The sequence below is a fragment of the Pinus tabuliformis genome, chromosome 2_2 (assembly GCF_031772625.1).
Source record: "Pinus tabuliformis cultivar Carrire ecotype Pingquan chromosome 2_2, CPIR1, whole genome shotgun sequence".
In the NCBI taxonomy this organism is placed as follows: domain Eukaryota; kingdom Viridiplantae; phylum Streptophyta; class Pinopsida; order Pinales; family Pinaceae; genus Pinus; species Pinus tabuliformis.
The window spans coordinates 722,858,450-722,883,277 of record NC_142300.1 but is presented as its reverse complement, the minus strand read 5'-3'; positions in this window follow the sequence as shown (position 1 = coordinate 722,883,277).

The following is a 24,828-nucleotide window of genomic DNA, read 5'->3' as shown; positions in this document are numbered from 1 at the left end:
TTCTTGCCTCTTCATCTCCCCCACTATTTTTCGGAATGCAAATCGAGTACACAAGGATAGGAGAGGTGAGGCTACCCCCACATCGAAGTCACCTTGCTGGAGCATTTTGCTTCTCAAGAAATGGATAGGTGTCGAAGGAACCGAGCATGGCTATGTATTCCTTCACTGTACCTGTGTGGAATGGTTATTATTTCGTGCCACTTCCTGAGGGAAACTTGAAACGTCGTGTTCATCATCTCGCACCGAACACACTTTGAAGCGTTTCTAGAAAGAGTGACATCTTGAGGGATCGGCGCTGTTCTTTCCTTGCCACAGAGCGAGCCTTCATCATGCATAATGACGGTATATCTCCCTTTCTGCATGCTTCACCTTTGCAGTACCCAACCAGGGTTGCAAAGGTGTCATCTAGACATATAGCGCCTCTATCTTCTACCTAATCCACTCGAGCTCACCTGTAGAGATAATTAATATTAGCCTTATGCTTATGAACAAAAGATAAAATGCCTAAAACAACAAATCTTTGCCTTCATGAAGCATTTATAACATCAAAAGAACAGTCATGAAAGAATCGGCCCCCTGGTCTTTAATCGATACATTGATTCAGTCCTGCAAGAGAGAACTCTGTTTACATTGAAATTTATCACAAAACACATAGCCAAATAAAAATCCAAACTTGAAACACTAAAGGTGGGAACCTATACCCTATCGAGTCTGCTATATGGTATTTTCCATTAAAAAATGCTACCAAATTTTTTTATTGAATACACTTGAATACACATAAAAATCCCACAGCCAGGTTGAGTAGCTGGACTTCAAAATTATACACTAGAGCCTATAACTATCAGCGGGTCTAGTAAATAATGGCGCGCCTTATATAAAACTTTGGACTGGGCCGATTGCAATATGTGAAATGCTTCGAACCGGATATATATATATATATATATATATATATATATATATATATATATATATATAGATATCGTGGTTGATAAAACCATCGGGTCCGGTAGATTGTAGCGTGCCATATATATAAGCCCTGTGCCTCTCGATAGTGATAAGCGATTAACTCCAGACCTGATATATTATATGATATGATTAACAGGATCGGCAGATCCGCCACATCACTGCGCACCTTATGTTCAAGCCTTGAGACCCTGCCGAATGCGATATGCGAAATGCTTTGAACCCGAAAATATATGTATTCCGGTTGATAAGGTCGTCAGGTCCGGGGGGTAGCGGCACGCATGTATGCATATACCTTGGACTTAGGCCGATTGCGATATGCGATGGGGTTTTCGGACCCGAAAATATGTATATTATGGTTTATAACACGGTCGGGTCCTGAGCCTTATGGCATGCATTATGTTAATTGCGATAAGACCCAAAAAAGGGATTTATGCATGTTTTGTGAGGGATTTTTGTTATAAAGAGTTAGAATCGAAAATAAGGTGGGATAGAAGTGAGGGTGGAGGTGATTATGCGAGTGAGCATAGAAGTGCCATGAATGCATATGAAAATTGAAAAGCTTGATGAAGGGAATGCATGAAGTGCTAAGTTGGGTCAAGAATGAACTATGCAACAAAGATTTATCAAAAATGGGTCTTGACCATTATGAATTAAAGATTCGACTTGGCAACGAGTTAAAGTCTCTGGGATAAAATGGATCATTCAGAGAGGTGGATGATCAAACTGCGAGGGGGACCCATGAAAAATTGCTACCAAGGCAAGTTTTAATAGAGTGGTGGTTGTGGCCACAACACCACCACGAGCATGTTTCACTTACAATATTGGATTCACTCGTGCTATTAGCATTTGTTCAACTTGTGTTAAAAATCATAGAACCTCAAGTTGTTCATTATGGTCCATAATATTAAAGTGAGAGAAACGATGTGAACCTTTCTCACTCTTCAATATTTTATAGATGGACCTGTCATTCCATCTCACAACATGTATACCATGACAACATTCATTATACACTTGGCACATTTGCACAATAGAAAATTGATTAAACTTTCACCAAAAGCTTTTATGCACCTTAATCATTTATCTGCTAAAATGGTGGCAAACACTTCCATTTTCTCTACCAAATAGCAATCTAGATTGAGGATGATGTTAAACAACTTGCCTAATTAGAGCATTGATTTGAGCATTTGTTTCCATAAAATGATGGGAATCCATTCTTCTATATTGCTTGCAGTTGGGCTCATTCTACTTAGATAAATTATAAATCATAATGTTAAAATGACACATATTAAAAATGGCAAGTTAAATTTCTGAAGTGAATAGTAAGTTGAACAAATAAAACATATACATTTTATTGCTAATTGCACCCTTCGAGCTAAAGTTATCGAACCGACAAATGTTTCCTTAGTTGTGAATTTATTTCTCCATCATTACTCACTCAAATATTGTTCAAAAAAAAAACATAAAATAAAATATGCATTAAGCAATTACAAAATATATATTGAAATGTACAAAAACTTTGAAAATAAATCCATTTGGAGCACTTGTCTTGTCTGAATAGTTTGAGTATGCATATACTCTCTAGAAATAACAATATTGTCTACAAAGTTTTGTCATGAAATTCTTGCTACCACATTCACAACAGAATGTCACAAATTATCAACCATCCAAGGAAGCATACTATTATCAGTAAAACCATCTAATGTTGCAAATTGTTGAATGGAATCATTATGATTATTTTTCATTATTACATATCTTCCATCATTTCTATAACACTGATATTTTCCACTTCTATGAAGGCTCTCTATGAAAACAAAAAGTTCCAAAATAAGATTAATATCACCAATATTTACAATACATGAAAAATTAGGAGATACACAACATCGACGAAAATAAACATTTCAACGAAATATTCTTTCAGCAAAACACCCAACTTTTCATAGTTACAGTTAAAGAGTTCATTGCTTTGAGTGAAAAAATATCTCAAAGAGTTGAGAATATTCACTATATAGTTGCTGCAAGGAATTCCCCACCCCATATTTCCAGCAGGATGTTCTAAATTCTCAACCATGTCAGCAAACATATTACTATCACCAAATAAACCAGATGCTACAAATTGTTCATTGGCATCATTGTGCCATCTTCCAATATTCCATTTCTTACATTGTTTGTAGAGGAACCTTGGTTCTCACTTGTATGAACAGTCTCTTTGTAAAAACAATGCTCCAAAATAAGCTTATTTTTTAGAAAAATTTGGTACTATGGAAAAATTTAAACATCTTCAACATCCACGAAAATGAACATTTGAAGAAAATGTTCTTCACATGAAACTACTCATGTTCCCATACTTACAATTAATGGCTTTTTCATGTTGATGATTTCTTAAAGTTCTTTTATTTTTCTGATACACAACTATTCTACATGCATTTATCACAACCTTACTTATCTCATTCCATTGTTGGTGATATTTATTTTCTCTTTGATATCTACTAGTAGACCGAGGTATTTCAAAGTACACTTGCTTGTTCCTTTATGTAACATTTCTACAAAAAAAATATTCTTTTGTAATTCAAATTTTCAATCCTACATCTTATCTTACATCTTAAAGAATTTCAAATATTCATGTTTAGTAAGTTTAAAGATCAACTAAATTTCAATAATAAATAAGTTTAAATACTAACAATAAGCCTTTCAAATCACAAAGATATACATAAATAAACAATATTTCAAATATTGCAATACATAAAGAACCATCAATTACATGATTTCATATAGGAAATAACAAAAGATTGTATACATCCACTGATAGATAACAAAAGTTGACACAAAAAGGTGCATTTTTCGATCTACAAAATAACACATCAACACAAGTAATCTCAGTAAACAATCCAAATTCGTATTACAATGATCATCAAAATATGTCTCGAAAGATTAAACAAACATGACATCTACAACAATATCTAGAAAAAAAACATGTTGAAGCCTCAAAGGCTATATCGTGATATCCACAGGCAATAGTGCTATATTAACAATAGAATCTGTGTTTGTAAAAATCGAGAAAAGATTTCCATTTTCAATAATATCATTGAGAACTTCAACCACTTTCACATGGAAACCAAATCTTTCTAAGAGGGAGACACCATCAAAAAAAAAAATTGTACATAATCCAGTATGTAAATCATATAGCTTTAATTGCACTTCCATGTGACCCAACATAATAACTTTTCATTCAACTACATGAAAACGTAGGTAGCTTGGCTATTTACTATTTATATCCATTGCGATAATATCAAGAAATCTCCATCTGAACCCCTAGTCATCTTCAAAATATTATAAGCTTCATTCATTCGAAGCTTGGCCAAATTCAAAATTTTCTATCTCTTAAAGTGACCAAACAAATGTAGAACCATTGCTTAAAAAACAAAGCATCTAGTTCCCATACAATCCCGATGGCATACATCGTATGTCAATGGTAGGATTAAATGAGAAATCCCACGCACTTCTTATAAGATCCAAACAATAGATAGTGTAACCATAGGAAGGGTAATCATCCTAATATTTTTCTAAATAAATAAAGGAAACATTTATTTTATGAAATATAACCTTCCTTGGGGGAATTACACCAACAAAAGGAGGTTTTGTGCCATGTCTACAGTAGTGTAGATAAAAAAATGTGATTCCATATTTTTGCACACATGTTTCAGCATAACCCAATCATATTTCCTTGGACTAAATTTCTCCAACAAAAAAGAAGAATCCCCACTCTCCAACATTAATACCTGTAGGATTTCTAAAGGTCTTTGTAAAAGGGGTTACTATGAAATAATTCTTAGAATATAAAGAACTTTTAGGTGCACTACACACAATCATCAATCCAACCGTACATTCAATTTTGTATCTAGAATGAAGGAAAGGAAAAAGAAATTGAGATGTTCTTAATAAATATTGGAAAAGAAATAAATCGAAATTATTTTTTGTCCCATCGGTTGTAAGCAGCAAGAAAATTGAGTTTTCCAATAGAGAACTCCATTCTTTATAAACCAACCAACATTTTATCAGCACCAATAAAGGAAGCCAATGAAATATAATCTCTAGAATTTCAAATGGTAAAAACTTTCAAACACTTGGTTCCATGACAAAATCAATGACTTTCCAAAAAGAAAAGTAATAATTGTATGTTACATTGTAATGGATAAGATTTTCAAAAATACTTATCTTTTCAAACATGAAAATTATGATGTTAAACATGCTAAAAATATGCTTCGTGAACACTTGTAAAAAATGAAATATATTTAAAAAAATAACATTATTCAAAAAAATGAACATTATTTAAAAGAAATTAACATTGCAAAATTTATATTATTTCAATCCTTTTTGCATTATTGAAGAAAAAAAACAAATAAAAACAAAAACAAAAAGAAAACAAAACAAAACAAAAAACAGAACAAAAAAAACAAAAATTAAAAATTAAACAAACAAATAAAGAAGACAAAACAAAGAAAGAAAACAAAACAAAAACAAAAGCAAAGCAAAACAAAACAAAACAAAACAAAAAAACAAAACAAAACAAAACAAAACACAAAAAACAAAAAACGAAACAAAAACAAAACGTTTATTCTTAAAAAAAATTATTTCAACTAACATTGCTTGAAAAATAACATTACCAAGAAAAAAACATTTTTTCTAAAATTACCTTTCTATGACAAATGTGAAATGTTAAATGAAAAATGTTAGATGCTAAATTTCAAGTTCAATCGAATTGCAATTATTTTTTTCTACTTCTTGCAATTATTGAATTCGCATTAATTTTCTTTTCAATTCATCGTGGCATTAGATCTGACAATCTCCTAAATCCTCACCCTAGTTTTTTCTTGCTTGCCACTAGGGTAACCACCTGAAATTGATTTGTTTTCAACTATTTTTCTCGTAGAGCCAAGCTAGGTTTGTGACTTGTGGCATGGTTTTTTTCTTCCCCACTTCTCCATAACCAGATTAACAATGACACTACTGAAATTGTATTCATGGCTTTTGTATGTGTCTGATAATTTACCTAACTCTAACATTCATTCTTGTCTTAAATTTCTTTCAGATTCATTATGCTTGTCACTAAATTATGACAATGTTGCAGGATTGTTCACTCATTCATCATCATCTCTTTTTCTTATGGAGATGAGCTCGGTTTCCGACGTACAACAAGATTTGTTTCTTCCCCTCTGCTTCACAACCACATTAAAAAAAACACTTCTTGAACCATCTGTATTTCTCTAGTCTCTGTATGACAATAGAAAAGTCAAGGAAACCCTCTTCCCAACTCTAACTTTCATTCTTGTCTTACATACTTTTTAGATTCACTATGCTTGGTACTTAATTATGGTTGTCTTGCAGTATTGTTACCGCCATTGTGACCATTTTGCAGGGAAATCCTTCTTCAGGTGAAATATAATGCATGAAGACTATGAAAATATCTATGTCATTACTTATTAAAAGAGGATTGCATTATGCTCTGAGGTTTTCATTTCTTTTTATTTTATGCATTTGTTGGAGTTTTTAGGGTTTCATCAGAGCTCTGTTTCTGACCTCCACTACAATTTTCCTTTTCCACGCTTCTCAAGAACCAGATTAATAACTACACTATGTTGGTTTTGTTAGAAATTTGTCAACCAAGGGGTCTCCCCAATGTGAAGTCCCAATTAGACCTCACACTACTTGGAGTGGGAGCCCCATGTGGAATATCGACACAATTGCCATGTATTCTTATAGACATGCCTTGGCTCTTACTATCAACAAGAGAGAGGAGTGCACATGCACCCTCAAAAATGAATGGGGTGTTCCTAGTGAGTGTTTGATCATATGTGTGTCAGAGTTATTTCACATCAAAGGGGAGGAGAAGTGATCCTCTAAGAGAGAGGTAGTAGTACCACCCTAGTAGAGACACACATGAACAAGAAGGGTTCATTCAAAATCAAGCAGAGTAGTCCACAGAGATGTGACGGTCATTGAAACTAATATGACAAGGAATATTTGTCTGATATCCAATGGAAGAGTCCATGAAGATTTGACAATAATAATACAAATTACATCGCATTGTCAATATGATAAGTACCAAAATAACTGAAATAGTTCAACTAATTTAGCACAGATAAAAGAAAACATCAATTACAAACATTCAAAGAATACTCTTACAAATACGAATAATCAATGCATGAAGAACTTGTTGGTCTTGAAGGTTTCTGTTATTAAGTAAAAGTTCCAAGACACGTGTATGTAATGAATATCACTAGCTCCAATAGTGGAGCATTGGAGCCACTCCTTTCTTCTAAACATAATTGATCTGTCTCTCTAGTGGCTTGAGGTAGGAGCCAAGGTGAAAAGTCCTTTGCTCATACACGAGGTTGTATATATATCCAAGGGGTGATGCTTCACCCTCCTTGGGACTCTTTGACTACCCTCATGACTTTTTGACTTCCTATGACCTTTCAACTTACATTATTCTTCATATTCCATGTGGGTCCCTTGGAATTCCACTTTACAATACATTTTGAATATACATGATCCACAAAGATGATGTGGCCTATGACAAATCATGACATGACATTGTTGACATGGAATTATTGATGACGTGGGAGTGTCACACTACTATTTTTGTTGTGTCTATGATATCTACTTGAGAATGCTTTTGTCTTCCTCCTTCTCATGGCTTGGTGATAAGGAGTCTTTAGTGATCTCCAATCTTGGGTTGTGATCACAAATTGGTGTCCCTTTGCTTTTTCTTCATTGATCAAGTTTCATGTCCAACTACAAATATGTCTTTCAGCATGCTTCCCTTTTGCATCTTCTTCTTTATCATCTTGTCATGGTGTGAGAGAGTAGTTGAGTCTGCAATTCACTCATGGTGAGATGACCTCATCCTGAAAAGCCTCTTGTCTAAGATAGTGGATTTTGAACCATTAAATGAGCTGGGACCGAGTGACAGGTCAGGAGAGAGGGTTCAATGACTCTGAAATTTCACATTTCAAGTAGCCAATGGTGAGGCTTCATCACTAAGTCTGTGCAGTGGGTAGTTCAGGCCAGACTGAGGGAGAAAATTGCACAGTCCAAGGTGACAGTGAGGCAGGCTGAGGGAATGGACACTAGGAGGACATACTTCATAGTTTTAGGAGGAAAAAGAGACTAAGCTAATGCACAAATACATGTTCCAAAGGAACAGGGAAAGCACTTGATGCTTGTGCTTGTGGGGTGCGGAGTTAGGACCATGATGGGAGGAATGATTTCACAATTGTGGAGGTTAAGGCTGGGCCTTAGGCATAGAAACTATGCAGTGCAACAGTCCTGGGAGGTAGGAACTATGAATTGCGTAGTGCCAAGGGGCAAGGTCACACCTTGAGGTCTAGAAATATGTAGTGCACAATCTAGGCAAGATAGGTGGATCTAGGTTGCTTGGTTGGGAAGCTTCTTCAGAAATGATTAAGTGTGAGACCAGTGAGAATGATGTGTATAGCGATAAAGCTTCAACTGTGATCTCACACTCAAAGTACTTGAAGATGTAACAACATAGATCACCCATGACACATGAAAAACAAATTTCCCTCTGTGTGACCACTTTATTACCAGTTACAAAAAATGTGACACTTAAGATACACTTTGTGACGACTGTGACGACACTTGTGCGACAATGCTCAAAACTTTGTGAATGAGTGTGACCAACATTTACATGGTTAGAAAAACTCATATAAAAAAAGGTATAACCCTAAAACCATAATAATAGGCCTTTAGATGTTGTGCGATAATCCGTATGCGAAAAGACAACACTTTCCTACATTGCAAATGGGACAAAAACACCTAAAGAAAATACATGAAATGAGTTTCAATTTTTGCGACAATACATGACATTGAAGACATAATGATGTGGAAATGATAATGTTTCCTTCTTACTTCAACATAATGAGAGGTGACTTTTGTTTTTCATATCTATCCTCCAAAAGGTTGTAAATCACATGGAGCCTTGATGCAGTCCTGATAATATTCCATTGTTCCTTCGTCTTCTTACCTGATGATAATCATTTTTCCTCAGCTCCTTAGGTGTCATCTAACATGTCTTCCTTCACCGTCTCCTTATTTATCATATTTACATAACATGGTAGAGTTCATGTGTCTATAATAAACTCATGACAAGACAACATCATTTTGATAAACCCCTATCTAAGATGTTGCATGATGATCCGCTGACTGAGATGAAACCATTGGTGGGCCAAGAGAAAGGCCTAGTGACTATGGATTTTTGTATTTCAGGCATTCAGGGCCAGAGCTTGGGCTCTGAGATTAGATAATTCATACTTCAGTCGAGGTTGAGGAAGCATATTGTGCAATTTGGGAGCTTAGCAAGCTAAGCTGAGGGGTTGGGCAGTAGTTCAAACAATTGTGTAGTTCTAAAAGACAGAGGGGACTAGGTGATTGTGCAGTTATAGTCAGGGAATGGGCTTAAGCACTTAGGTTGGAAAATGCACAGTTCTAGGAGTCAGAGACTGCACATTACACAACCCAAATAAACAAGATTTCTACATAAGGGGTGAGACTGCACAATGCACAGTTCAGGAGGACTGGATGAGGCTAGGTTGTTGGGAACTTTCTAAAATTTGGCTATGTGTGGGATCAGTGAAACTGATATGAAAAGTGATAGAAAATGACTCTGATCACACACTTAGACACTTGGAAACACATCTTAGATCATCTATAACAAATGAACACATACTCCCCTTAGTGTGACAACCTTTGCGACAACTTATGACAAGTGCAACACTAAAGATATATTGTGCAATGATAACAAAGACACTTTTGTGACAGTACATGAATCTTTTTAAATGAGTGTAAAACATGCCAAATTAATGAGAAAAACACATTATCACAAATATTTCCCCTTAAACAAAACCAAAACTCCACATTGCATGATAAGCGGAAATTTCCATGCCAGAAGAGGACATTTTCTATATGAAGATAAAAATGGGAACGACCCTTGAGATAGATGAAAAAAAAGTGAAAACAACACATGCCAGAGAGAAGATAACATGAAAAAATACTATTTAGAGTACAAGAAAGTGAAAGTGACAACTGAAAATATGCAAGTGACACACGTGAAAACAAAGGTGCATTGGAGCAACAATTTGCAAAATGCACAGAAATAGAAGTAAAAACGCATCTATAATGTGAGAAAATATCAGTGCAATCCAGCCTTTTATGGATCAATAAAGAAATAAGAGGACTGAGAGGAAAATGGCAGATGAGGGTTTCTGAAAAAACTTTCCACGGCACAGAGATAGAAGTGGCAGACCTTCAGAATCAAGATGTCACACTTCGAATGCAAGCTTAGATGATCTGACAGAAATAAACAATGAACATTCAGATGGGGGAGGCCACAGGGCCTCCCCCGATAGACAGCAACACTAGAAACAGGCCACATGGGGACAAAAATGAATAACCCTTAACTGGGAGCACGGAACAGCCACCGCTCCAACCTGCACAACTGCAGGAAGCGGAAGATCGAAACAAAGGAAAGGAGTACACCTCCACGGTACCTGATGAACCAAAGAAGGCAATGTCTTCCACATGCAATCCTATTGCAGTGGAACACCCCAAGATCAATCTACCCAGCCATAGAATTAATGCTCAAATCCAATATATGAAAGATCACACACTTATAAGTAAATTCATAGGCTACTGGAAAACTGAGAAAGACCTACAAGGGTGGATAGCATCAAAATGGAAGCCAAAAGGGAATGTTACCCTTCAGCTAGGCCCCAAAGGCTTTTTTACGGCCATCTTCAACCATATTGAAGATAGAAACCGCATTCTTGATGGAGATCCCTATCCATATTTCTGCAATGTCGCGGGTCTGTATCTAAGAGATTGGATAGAAAGATTTAACCTAGACAAGGAAGAATTTAGCTGGGCACCAGTATTGATTCCCATGTAATCCTTACCTTTGGAATATTGGGATGAAGAATCACTCAAAGCTATCGGAAACGGGCTAGGAGAGTTCATAAAGATTGCAGAGGAAACAAAGCTTCACTGGTACACATCTTATGCTTGCATATGCATTTACATGTGACTTGGAAAAGCACTCACAGACTCGGTAAGTCTCCTTCATGATGACTTTGAATGGATTCAACCGATATATTATGAACAAGTGCCCTTTAGATGCAGGAAATTCCATGCTCATGGAAATTTATTCTGTGACTTCCCCTTAAATGCCTCTCCTAAACCCTCAAACCATTTGGAAAAATCTGACTCTGAAGGGTTCACCAAAGTTGCAAATAGAAATAAGCTTACCAAAAAACCCCCCAGGGACCAAAAGACAACATGCTTGCCTCTACTGCACCATCCACTAGCAATAGTTTTGATCTTCTAATAAACCTAGATATGCCAGAATCAGATCCTTCCAAAACGGTTAAGACAACCTCTGTGCCAACCACTAAGTCATCCATCGTACCTGTTCCTAATACTTTTAGTCAACCTCTCCTTGGGAATAACTCAGAGAAGTAATCAATAGCTTCTCAACCTACCCCCCTTCAAGAAGAAGACAAAGCGATATGGTCAAAAAAAGGAATGGACATTGACAATTTTATGACAGACCCACTCAAATCAAACCACAACATGGTTGAGAGTAGTCAACAAAGTCACATGGAATAAGAGTCAGAGAGATTCGATATAGGAGACCTAGACATCTTTGGTCTCAAACAAGCTTGCAAAAAGAAAGAGTTTGAAAAATACTGAATAGGCAGCTAAAAAATCTGGAAGTAGTACTCTCAAGAGTACACCAGCATAGAACCTTGGGCATACAACAAGGAAGCCGTTGGGATGAGAATCACGCCACCAAAGATGGAAAGAAAATGGGTAGAAAGAATGATTTACAATGCACCATCCTCATTTGGGAAATGTTAGTGGAGTCTGATAGGTGCTCCAAGCTGACCAAATACTACAGATCATTACCAACTAGTCAACCATGAAGCTCACGTCATGGAATGTAAGAGGAATCAATAGTCTTCGGGAATACAGGATGATCAAAAACATGATTCAGCATGAAAAGCCCCATTTACTCTTCATGTAGGAAACAAAATGTAACAATAGCACATCAGATTCTATTTTATCCAAAGCTTGGATGGGATGTGAAACTGTTATGGTAGATGCATCTGGAGCATCGGGAGGGCTTGCTATAGCCTAGAATACGCAAAACATTTCACTCACAGACTTTCATGCCTCACATCATCTCATCCAGGCCACATTTCACATCATAAGAACCAACATACATGGTCATTTGACAAATGTATACTTCCCTCAAGATTTTTTTGCAAAAGAGTTTGCTGCTAAAAACATTGGAAACTCTCAATTCCATAAGAAGCCATCCACTTTGGATCATAGGTGGCGAATTCAATATGATTACCAGATAGGAGGAAAAAAAAGGAGGCAAAGTGAAATTGGTTAGTGAAAGCAGAGGCTTCAAAGACTACATACAAAATAATTGGCTAATAGATTTACCAATTGATAATGGTCTTTTCACCTTGAATAATAATAGGTCAGGCTCTTAACAAATCACATCTAGGCTGGATAGATTCCTAATCTCAGATAACTCAGTACATTTGGGAGGTGATATTACTGCTTCAATTCTCCCCCTACCAGGCTCAGATCACTGGCCCATTTCCCTTCAATGGACAAGACCTAGAGACTCAATCAGGAAACCATTCAAATTTGAAGCATTCTGTCTCACCCACCCATATTTCAAAAATATAGTCAATCTAGCCTGGGATAACTTCACCCCTTTTGGAGGCACAACTATGTATCAATTCCAACAACGACTAAAGCATCTCAAAAAGAAAATCAAGGACTGGAATCACGCCACCTTCGGCAATATATTTCAAGTTCAAAAAATGCTTGAGCAAAGCATGACAGAGCTAGAACAGAAGATAATTGAAGGAGGTAGAACCGAGGCATTGGTAAGTGAAGAACAAGTTCTTCTCATGCAGCTAGAAGAAAGAAGGAAGCAAGAGGAAATGCTCTAGAAACAAAAATCAAGAATCATATGGTTAAAAGAAGATGAAAGAAACACAAAATTCTTTCATCGCACTATGATCCATAAAAGAATGAATAACACCATTGCACATCTTTATAATCAACAGGGAGTACGAATGGAGAAACATGAAGACATTAAGAGAGAACTCATCAACCATTTCAAAATGGTACATCAAGAGATGCCAACAGATAGATAGCCTGCTATAAACAAAATTCTCCATCACATTCCAAAACTCATAATAGAAGAGCACAATCAACTCTTACTGCGACCGGTTACTATGTTGGAAGTACAATCAGCATCAGCTCAACTGAAAGATGGGAAAGCTCTGGGACCTAATGGCTTCACCTTGAACTTCTTCCATCACTTTTGGGATCTTATCAAAAATGAGGTATGGAAGGTGGTAGAAGAATCCAGAACTATGCATTGGCTTCTTCCTTCTCTCAATGCAACATTCATAGCTCTCATCCCCAAAGAAGATCAGTTGAGCACTCCAGAGAAGTTCAGATCCATCACTCTTTGCAATGTCATATACAAAATAATTTCAAAGGTCATCATTAACAGTCTCAAACCGCTTCTCCCACTCATCATTTCACCGGAACAATCAGGGTATGTAGAAGGACGTCAAATTCTGGATGCCATAATCCCGAATCATGAAATCATACATTCCTTAAAGAGTAACAAACAAGCAGGTATGCTTCTAAAAATTGACCTACCTAAAGCTTTTGACAAATTAAGTTGTACTTACATAAAACAAATGCTTACTGCATTCAGCTTCAGCTCGACCTGGGTCAGATGGGTTATGAATCTCATTTCATCTGCCTTTTACTCTATGTTAGATAATGGTGTCCCATCTAGTCCCTACACCCCCTCAAGAGGAATTCGTCAAGGCGATCCATTATCTCCCTTCCCTTTTATCCTCATGGCAGAAGGTTTGGGACGACTCATAAAGCATGTTGTTCACTCCCACAACCTTAGAGGCATCTTGCCCATGGAACCTCTGCCATCACTCATCAGTGATTTGTGGACGACAATATGCTGTTTGGACACCCCTCTGTTCATGAAGCTCATTCTTTAAAAGCTCTACTAGACGTGTTCTCAGTGGCTTCAGGAACCACAATAAACACTGCAAAATATCAAATTTTCTTCTTCCATACTTCCCTTGCAACCCAAAGAAGAATTGCCAGAATTATAGGCTCCTCACAAGCCAAAATTCCATCTAAATACTTGGGTGTTGTTCTGATAGATTTGGCCTTAAAGCATACATCCTGGAAGCACCTCCTTGAGAAAATTGAAGGTCGATTGTTGTCTTGGACTTACAGAGCTCTCAACATGGCAAGCATGCTTATTTTGATAAAGGTGATTTTGCAATCTATGCCTTTGTATCGTTTCTCAGTTCTCGCAGCACCAAAATGGGTGCTCAAAAAGATAAAAGATATGCAATGCAACTTTCTCTGGGGTTCCTCAGGGAAAAATTGGAAATGGGGCTAGTAAAATGGGCAACAGTCTGCACATCAAAAAAGTACAGAGGTCTGGGACTATGAGATCCTCAACACAGAAACTCTTTGATGGGAGAAAGATTATGGTGGAAATGGGTGTCAAGCCCACACAAGCTCTGGGCCCAACTATGGACTGCAAAATATGCGAATAATCAACCGCAGGAAGAGCCAATCAGAATTACCAATACAGATATAGGCTCTCCAATCTGGAATGCAACAAAACAACATAAAGGGATAAAACAATAGCACATCGTCTGGGAGATTTGCGATGGTAGAACTGCGAGATTATGGGTTGACTCATGGCAACAGTGCCCCAAAATATTAGAAGTACCCCCCGCCCAAAAATCTTGAAAGAAATAACATCAACCAAATTGATCAAGTCTCTCAGCACTGGACTCAAGATATCAATCAAGGCTTCAAGCAATGGAAACCAACAGAATAGATAATACAACAAGAAATGGAAAACTACTACAAATATTTGCACAAGGAGATCACTAGCAGGAAAATCAAATGTACAAATGGAAAAGATTTTTTGAGATGGGGATACACTCCAAGGGGAATATACACAAAAAATAAGCATATAAGATGATGCTCCAAACATAGGAACCAACAGATCCAGTTTGGGCACGCTTATGGACTACTAGAATATGGCCCAAGGTATCTACCTTCACTTCGCTAAGATATCATCAAAAAATCCTCACTTGGGACAATCTAATTAAAAGAGGATTCGAGGGACCCTCATACTATCCTAACTCCAAGAAACAAGGAGAAACTATTCAGCATCTCATGTATTCTTGCCACATGGCCAACCAATTATGGGAAAAACTGACCTTCAGATGTCAACGACCATGCAAAATATCGTAGGATATCAAAAGCACCATTCACAACTGGGCCCCTGCTCCATACAACAGAAAGCTTCTAAACGCTCTCTGGACAATCCTCCCGGGCTTATTTCTCTAGACAATTTCAAAGGAAAGGAACAAAAGAATTTTCAAAAATAAAAGCACTCCATTGGAAATCATTTGGAACAATTTATGCTAGAACATTCAAGAAATCCTAGCACTCCAACAATGGAAAGCAAAGGACCTCCCTACTTAGGCACAGGAATAGAGTATTTGGGAAAACTGGAAAATTCGGATCCCGCATGCTCAGAACGATAACAACAAAGCCACCATCATCACCAAGTAGCCCTCACGTTGGAATCCCCCTCCCACAAATGTGATCAAACTAAAATTTGAAGGGGCCTCAAAAGGAAACCCAGGCAAAGCAGGACACAGAGGAATATTTAGAAATCATGCAGGAAAACCTCTACTATTATACTTTGGTTCAATTGGTTGGGATAAAAATAACTCAACATAACTGGAAGGATTATGGCAAGGTATGAATCTAGCTCATCAACATAACATCTTTCTTATTATAATAGAAGGGGACTCTCAAATTCTCATCAACATGGTTACCCAAATACAAATGGGAACCCCAGGCTCGAAAGTCGCCACCAGCTGGAGACTAGCGGCCCATCTAGAACTAATAGAGCAATGGATGAGAAATAGAAGAGCCACCACTTTCATTCACATCAAGAGAGAGAGCGACAAGGTTGTCAATCTACTGGTAAAATTAGGAGTCGAACATGATCAGGTACTCCATTGAACCATCAACATTTTAAATGACCAAACTCAAATACAAGATTGCACTGACCTAGTGCACAAGGAAGCACAACTCTCGGATGCAGGTGCACATCACAGTTAAAAGGATGGCAATAGAACGGGATGGAAAATGGCCTTGCCACATGGCCCTCTGTAATTGTGCACACCAATCCATAAATTGTATTAACAGTGGCCATAAATGGAAATTAAGTTGGCACTATCTTCAAACTGACTGCATCTACCTGCCTCGACGCGGCTCAATGATGACCTCTGGTAATTTTACTTCCACTGCCCCAGTCTCTAATCCCCTACCTCTGCATTTCCAATATCCTCTAGCAGCAGTGGAACCAAGCTCTTGCACTACTACGAGCAGGCACCACAACATCCTTTGTTGCATTAATCTCGGCCTGGGCATTCATTTTACTCAAACCTTGGTTTGTAATTTCATCTTCCACCCTGCATCTACAGTTAATATTTCCTCTGAGACAACCTCTGAACCTATTGCGCCCTCTCTTCACTCTAAGTTGTCTCCCTTCATTTTTTCTCCTACCCCTGGTGTTAATATGCCCAGAACTCACCATAGAATGTGCAGTCGTAGAGGGGTTAGTAGAGGCAAATTGCCCTATTCTCCTCCATCTTCAGCCTTTGACACTTCCTCCCTTTCGGCTCAACTGACTTCAAGCCGATACCCAAATACACGCAGTGGCAAAGACTGCTCATTTCCTCTTTGCATCAACCTGACGCACTCTGACTTGCCACCCAGTGAAATTCCCTCAAGTTCTCAGCTGCCCCTCCGCTTTGCACAATTCGTCTATCGCTGCTCCCTGAACCAACCCATCATTACCGCCACCATCTCCATTACCTTCCACGAGGAGGAGCCAACCACAATTGGTGGATGCTATGCCAGCGAAGCCTGCTAGGGTTGAAAGGAGCACACACTGCACTAGGGCGAAGCAGGAGACTCCTCTGGACAAGAAAAATAGGGAGGAGAAGGACCATGACCATCAAGAAGACGTGACATGGATCCTTGCAGATGTTTTATTGTGGAGGAACACTCGGAGCAGTGGGAAGATGTCACAGGTGCAATGCGGGTAGAATATGACATGGATGAATATAGATGTTTCATTGTTGAGGAACACCCATCACCACCGCGTAACATCTCGCTTACCGTCATGCAACTTGACCGGCCACACAACTTGCCACGTGTCTTCAAGTCTTAGGTTTTGGGAATTATGGTTTCTGATTTTTTCGAGGTTTTTAGGAAAATTTACTGTCAGATGGTTACTTTGATTTTTTTTTTTGTTTTTCTGAAAAATTCGTTAATACTATGCATAACAGCTGCTTTCCCCTCCATGGGCAGCAAGATAACACCTGCAGCTTTCCTTTTTGAACTAGGCTAGTTTCCCATTATAAGTAGTCCAAACCTTGTTTTGCTAGTTTTTGGTCAAAACTATGGCATGGATAGGCAAAGGCTATGGCCTCAGTGTACCATTATGTTTCAGTAATAGAATTTAGCATAATTTAGAAAAACAAAATGTGAGAAATTATCATTGTGAGTATGAATTTACTATCGAAATTGATTCGACATCACACAGGCATAGTCTTGATAGGAAAGTGTTATGCTTGTCCAATCTTACATAAAAGGATGCACTCATGCACTTGTTACAAACTCAACATGTGTGAGGAAGTGAATTCAAGACTTCAAATCCAGGAAGGAAGCTCAGAGGCATCAGTTGACTAAGAAGTGACTATGGAATGACCTTGTAATATCCAGAGAAGGCTTCAAAATTTGAGCGTAGACAAAATTTTGGAGGGTTTTTTCATAACGACAACACTTGGCGACACATTGGTAGAACTCCAGCTTCTCTGCCTTGGTCAATTAATTTCGTACAGGGTCTAGTTATTTAGGAAGTATTGATCCATTGTTTATATTACCATAGATTCCCCACTTACCTTATGCATAAACATAGTCCCTTTCATTCCTTTACTCTATTGAACACAAACATGAGATCAACGATCACACAATATTTTGAATCAGGATAGGGTAATGAAGTTCGTGAGTATTAGATTTTCAGAGTATAGCTTTTCATCTCTCATGTTTGCCCACTGCTAGTAGGCCTAAACAGTACCTCGACAGATACACTTCAAGAACACAAACATTGATTTTGCCACCAACGACCTTGGAAAGTACCCCTACGAAGCTTCTTGCTTCACCTTTCTATGTAGGAAGCCTTTCTCTTCTTTCACCATTATTGATTTATTTAAAGAGTTTTGTGCATCGACACTTTATTATTTATGGGAGGAAGAGGGATCCCAACTTACTGAGAGTAGGAGAGGTTGTGCCTTCAGAGAAGCATATATAAGACCTTTGATATTGGTTTTCTCATTTAGATTTCCCCGTTGTCCTTCCCTACTTGGATCAAATTGAAAATACCAAAACATAAAAACTCCAGTGTAGGCATAAGGTTTCCATAATATACATGCAGGTCATTGTTCAACAAAATGGTTTCTTAATGCAAGGATTGTATTTTCTATTGGAACCTCATAGACCAAAATTTGTATCCTAGACAAGGAAGTAAGACAAAGAGTTATCCAGATGTTTTAGTGTCACGAATTCCTTTTCTATTTTGCCACATTCCCTTCTTAGCGAACAAAGCATATTAATGCAAGGTCTTATTAATGAACAAAAGGAAAATACATGACACAACAAGAAATAAAAATTGAAGCACAAGAAAAAGAAGTTAAACCAAATCATAATGCAAGATAAAAGTAAAGATAAGAGAGACTAAAGAGATTAAGCACAGGATGAGTGGAAGAAAGGGGAAAAATAAGATGCAGGTAATCCTACTCCTAACCTAATAGCTAATAGGTGAGGTCATATATAATGAAATTTCCAATGTAGCCACTATAATCATTCCTGAGCTACAATCACAAAGATACGATCGATTAAAAAAATATAATGTAGTGTGCAAGAGAAAACATGAGAGCTTGAATAACTTGCACAACAAAAGGAAGGTCTTGCTTATGGGTAGAAAGATGTGTCACAAATGCTAGTTTCATCAAATTCACATTCTTACCTTTTGGATGGAAACCATATGCAGACAAATCTCGAAGACTTCTTATGAATTCATGTTCTTCTGTGTCATCCTTCTTAGCAAGAATGATAAAATGATGGAACTTGTTTATTGCAATGGAGATTGCTAAGTAAGATTTCTCCAACCATTCTATGATTAGATCATAAAATTCAAGATGATCCTCTTGAAAACCCCAAAATATTAAAAAAATGGATTTTCAATTAGGGTCATGGGATTATGATGGGAATATTTTGGGGTGAAATAGATTTGATCATATTCAACAATCATGTCGAGAGAGTGGCGACCTAGCATAACCATCAGTGAAGGGTGACGTATGTCAACTACTCAGAAAAAATCTAAATAGTAAGATGTTGAATGATGAAGATAGAAGGATGTAAAACAACTATCATTGGATGTACTATTGAGAAAATGATAAAACAAATGACAATTATGAGAGATAGAATAATGATCAGATGAGTTGATTAACGCATCATATTCCCAGCTTGTAATTAACAAAGTTCAATCAATTGGAAAATTTCATAAATGCTCTACATAGTAAAATCGTCTTCCTCACATGATGAGTGTAACAAACCATTTTATTGTGAATAGTTACACATTGTACTAGCATCGTAATCATCAAGAGAAGTGAAAAATAATTCTAGTTTAACAAACACATGAAACCAGTCAGGGTAAAACAAGTGAAGAAGAATTTGATTCATCAAATAATCCATGCATTCACTGACGCTCAAGAGGATTTCACGTGTGATGAAGAACATGATTGTTTTCAAAATATTGTGACAAGTATAACCCCTTTGGCCAAAGATAATATTTAGGATCATAAACTTCATAATTCAATGATTCTATGAGAGATAGCAATCCAAACATGAGTTTTCTATAGGATACTTTCATGATGTTAAAACATCTTGAATTTGATCAGAAATCAAATCTTGAAAATTCAAGAGATCATATCTGCAATGCCAAATATATTTCAAGAAATAATTTACATCAAGTGGAACAATGCAGAAAGAAGAGTTTTGTTAAGAAGACCATATCTGACCTAAGTTGGGGTTCTTACTAGAGTTGCGAGATCCTAACATAACCATCAATGGCAATTGAAGTTCCCTGACTCCCTAGAAAGTCATGAAACTTTACAAAATTGTAAAATCACATCCTTAAGATTGAACTAGATTGTACACAGTGTATGAATAGATGCTTTCATTGATCTTGATGAGATCACTATTAATCAAGTGGAAACTGTATTTTTCCCTAATTTGATGATATTTTTGAACTTCGACAACTAGATTACTCAAGTTAAAAGATTTATATGTTCACAAATTTTAAGATGTATGAAACGAGAGAATGTCATGAGCAATCTGGTTTGGAGAGTTGTCTTCATGCAAGAGAAAATATGACGAGGGATGTGTTAGGTTCCTATACCAATAGGAGTCATAATTTTGAATGACTAAGGTTAAGCCTTGTAATACTATACACACCTTTTATTTCTGCAAATGTTTTCCATACTAAAGAAATTTAAAAATGTAAATAGGGTATGTCCTAAAAGAATAATCAAAGGACAAAAAAGAACAAGAAAAGGTAAAAAATGAAAATATATGAACCCCAAAAGACAAAAAGAGACCATGAAAGTGCGAAAGTCAAAATGCCACTACTATTTACTTTTGTACATAACAATGATTGTGTGCAGCTTGTTACTCATGCCACAATCCATGATAGTCAAAATGTTTAAACTTGGCTATTTCATGTTTTAAATTTTATGTTTATAGTTAGAGAATAAAATCTGACCAAACAATGTAATCTTGGTAGATCATTAGATAGGTAGAGTAAATAAAAGGAGCTCATCTGTTTAATGTGAGCCCTTGGATGATATAAGGTTAGGATTAGATAGTTTACTTTGTAAAGAAAAGAAAAAGATTGATAAGGGTTTTCTAGCCTAAATGCACCCAAATAAAGTGAAGAAAATATGGTAGGGTAAGTAAATGGGTAAGTAGTAGAAAGGTTGCAGAAATACCATGTGATTACACGAAAGCACTTATGTCATTGTTTTAAATGTATCCTTCAAATATGCATAAGCAGCAAACAAAGCAAATACAATGGTTCACAATATGGTTTATTTAACATCCCCTCATTCATTTCACCCCTTGACTTCACTAATTTCCCATAAATAAGTTCTAGTACTTAAATCCTACAAGTCAAAAAGGCTCAGAGTATTTCTGTGACTTTTGGATGGACCGAACCCTCAGCTTGATGGAATATGGGCAACAAGTAGTAGAACCCCCTTCATCAAAAATTCATCTCCCTTCATTTCCCCTCATTTCCCTAATAAAATCACACTTTCCTATGGTTGACATCAATTACCTAGGAAACATGAGAACCCCCATGTAAAATCCTTTCATACAAAAAACCCACAAAAAACCTTTTTCCCTAAGTATAAAGCTAAATGTGCAAATGTTTACTTTACCCATGTACAAAGGAAAAACCCACTCCACCATTTCATTTTCATATTAATCACTAACTTTATTATATAAATTCCCAAAAATACCCATTATCCCATATTAAATCAGTTCCCTTACATAAATACTCCCAACCCTTAGTTTTCATAAAAAATATATAAACCACCCATATCCTAATACAATCTTACCTATTTATCTACAACTCACTCGATTCCCTAATCCCTCAATAAGCCTGGCTCGATCATTTTAAACCTCTGATTTATCCCTAAACTAATCTGGAACCACCATGATTAAATCCCTAGGTGCCCCATCAGCTCCCGTCATTTCCCCCTGCGCAACTCTTCCGCCCGACTACCGTTGATCACCAACCCCCCCTCATCCAACGACACACTGCCATATCGGCCATGCCCGATGGCTGAACATTAACCACCCGATAAAGTGGTTTTCCCTAACCCCGCAGATGCTACGTGTCAAGAATTGTATCGCATCTGGTGACCCCTCTCGAATACTTCCTGCACCACAAAAGTGGTGTGATGGCCCTCCAAAACCGCTTCCCCGATTTAACCGAAAAACTATCAACTGTTCATTCGAAAGTGAACCCACCAAAATTAGTCATTTTTCTATAAATGGTCGTGAAGCCCTCTTTCACCCTTTTTTCCATGTTTTATCTGTGTAAATTCTATAAACCATTGCAATCCCTGCGAACACCAAATTTACCACCAGAATTTCAAGACCGCTCGAGAAGATTCCGGAGACAACCCAGCTGACTTTTCAGTCCATACCAAGACCACGACAACCACTACAACTTCCATAAACCACCATTTTTAGATTCAAATCACCTAATTCCAGGTATTTCACCCTGAATTACCTCTTACCCATTCAAATTTCAAAACCTTTAGCATGTGCAGTCTTTTAAGTTGAAAATTGAGTGAGAATACTACCAATTTAAGAAACCCCTTTCCTAAACCCTCTAAAAAGTCTCAAAACCTCTGATAAAACCCCCAAAGCATAACTGATATCCATAAGAACTGAATTATGCCTGCCCCTATCACCATGGATGTTAAACCCATTACCACTCCACACATAGACCTGGAGCACCTACCCCTGGCTGACAGGGATTTCCAAATCAAAGACACAACTACAATAGAGCTCCTGCTTAAAATTCATTTTTCAAGCAAAGATAAATACCTAAACCATACAGATGATATTGGCCTCTGGGAGTCCAATTTACCCAGATACTAGTTCCCCCAAGTTCACATCTTTCTAGAAATTGTTCATATGTGCGATGCATTCTACGTCCCCAGCCATAAAGCCATAATGTCTCATGACCAGAAGGTTCTATTCACTATCAAAACTGAGTCCATTAATGAAATTCTTCAGTTCCAATTAGGGCCAAACCTAACCCCACTCTCAATTGGAGACCTCTTGGACTAGTATCCCAAGCTAAGCCTATCATGGTTGGTCTAGTTGTTCCAAACCTTCATTAGAGAGGAAAAACACATCCCTAAGGATCCCCCTCCATATGTAGCAACTATTTTCTCTAAATGGGGCCAGAACATTGTAACCGTGATATCCTGTGATTTGGGTTACTCTACCAGTGAATACATTTATGAACTTATTCTTGCTTTCATGTCCATTTATACTCTAGGGCAGCCTCCTACAACCATATATGGCTTTTCCAATTGTATAGCTAATAGAATGCATAAGCAGTTTACAAGAATGGGAAATGAGAGAGCATTCAAATAATCCTCTGTATTGTACCATCTATTTTTGTATTATCGGTTGAATAAGCTTCCTTTCACTCTCCAGAAGCTTAACACCAGGGGCCATACCAGATCTGTCATTTTTTGAACCCACTCTTCCATGAGTTTGGATCACCATATACATACTCAGACTTCATAGATTCTTTTGTGTATCCAAACATGACTATGCTCACTGGAAATCCTCCACCTAGGATAAGTCCAGAGATAAAAAGGGTCCTCCAGATTTCTAAGCAAGCCAAAGTGGGTGATTGGTACCTTTACCAAAACCACATAGAAATCAAAATATATGGTTTCCTGCTTGCCCCATATAAGTTGCCAAGATATCTACCTATGAGGTTGTTTGCCTTATAATATTATAGACAGATCATAAATGCAATGAAGTCAACTTTGTTAATGCCAAGAAGAAGGTGTATTTAAAAATCAGAGAACAATTAGGTCCCCTCATATGCAATTCTAGAGAGGTGGGAAAGAGGCAAACCTGATCCTACAAAGAATGAAATTCCAAAGGAGTTTTGTATGGAGATATGACCCTTTAGAATTAATTAACAAGAAAAGGAAAAAGGTCAAGCTAGGACTTTTCATCCACCACCCCATACCAAAAATAGAGGAATATGAAAATCAAACAAAATGGGTGGAAAATACCTTAGAAGACATAGACAACATAAGCGTAGATGTAAACAATGCTTTGATTGGTTTGGAAAAGTAGCTTGGTGAGAGCTCTTTTCTGCAGGTACTAGGAGAGCAAGAAAGATCCATGAGCACCCCTCCAGTCATGCAGACTCCTCAGAGTGAGGAGAAAAATACAAAGAGAAATAGAGAGCGAGCTTCCACTTCAGGAATGGACACCTCTAACTTGCAATAGGAAACAAGTCACAACAGAAGGAAAAGGCTCAATCCGACCTCTGAACATGAATACACAGAAGGATCAACACAGATTACCAACACAAAGGTAGAGAGAAGCAGGTGCACAACTCCATCTAAAGAAATACAAGAGCCTTCCACTTCACATACTCAAATGTTGGAAAGACAACGTAGTGTGGAAGTGTCTTCCTTTAGTAGGCCTGCTAACAAAGACCAAGACCTAAAGGACAGGTATAAGGAAATCAAAATGAGGAATGAGAGGCTTAAAGTCCAAACATATGCTCAATACCTAAAGCTCACTCCCACAAATCAAACAAGGCTAATGTTAGCCTTTGACATCAAGGAGGGAAAGCTATAGATGTCCTTTATCAAACCTATAGCACGGCAGCCCAAAACATCATCAGATTCCAAGAAGGTTGACTTTGAAGTACTGGCAAGGGATATTCATCCCATATAACAAATAGAACTACATAAACAAGTTAGAGAGGTGATATACAAC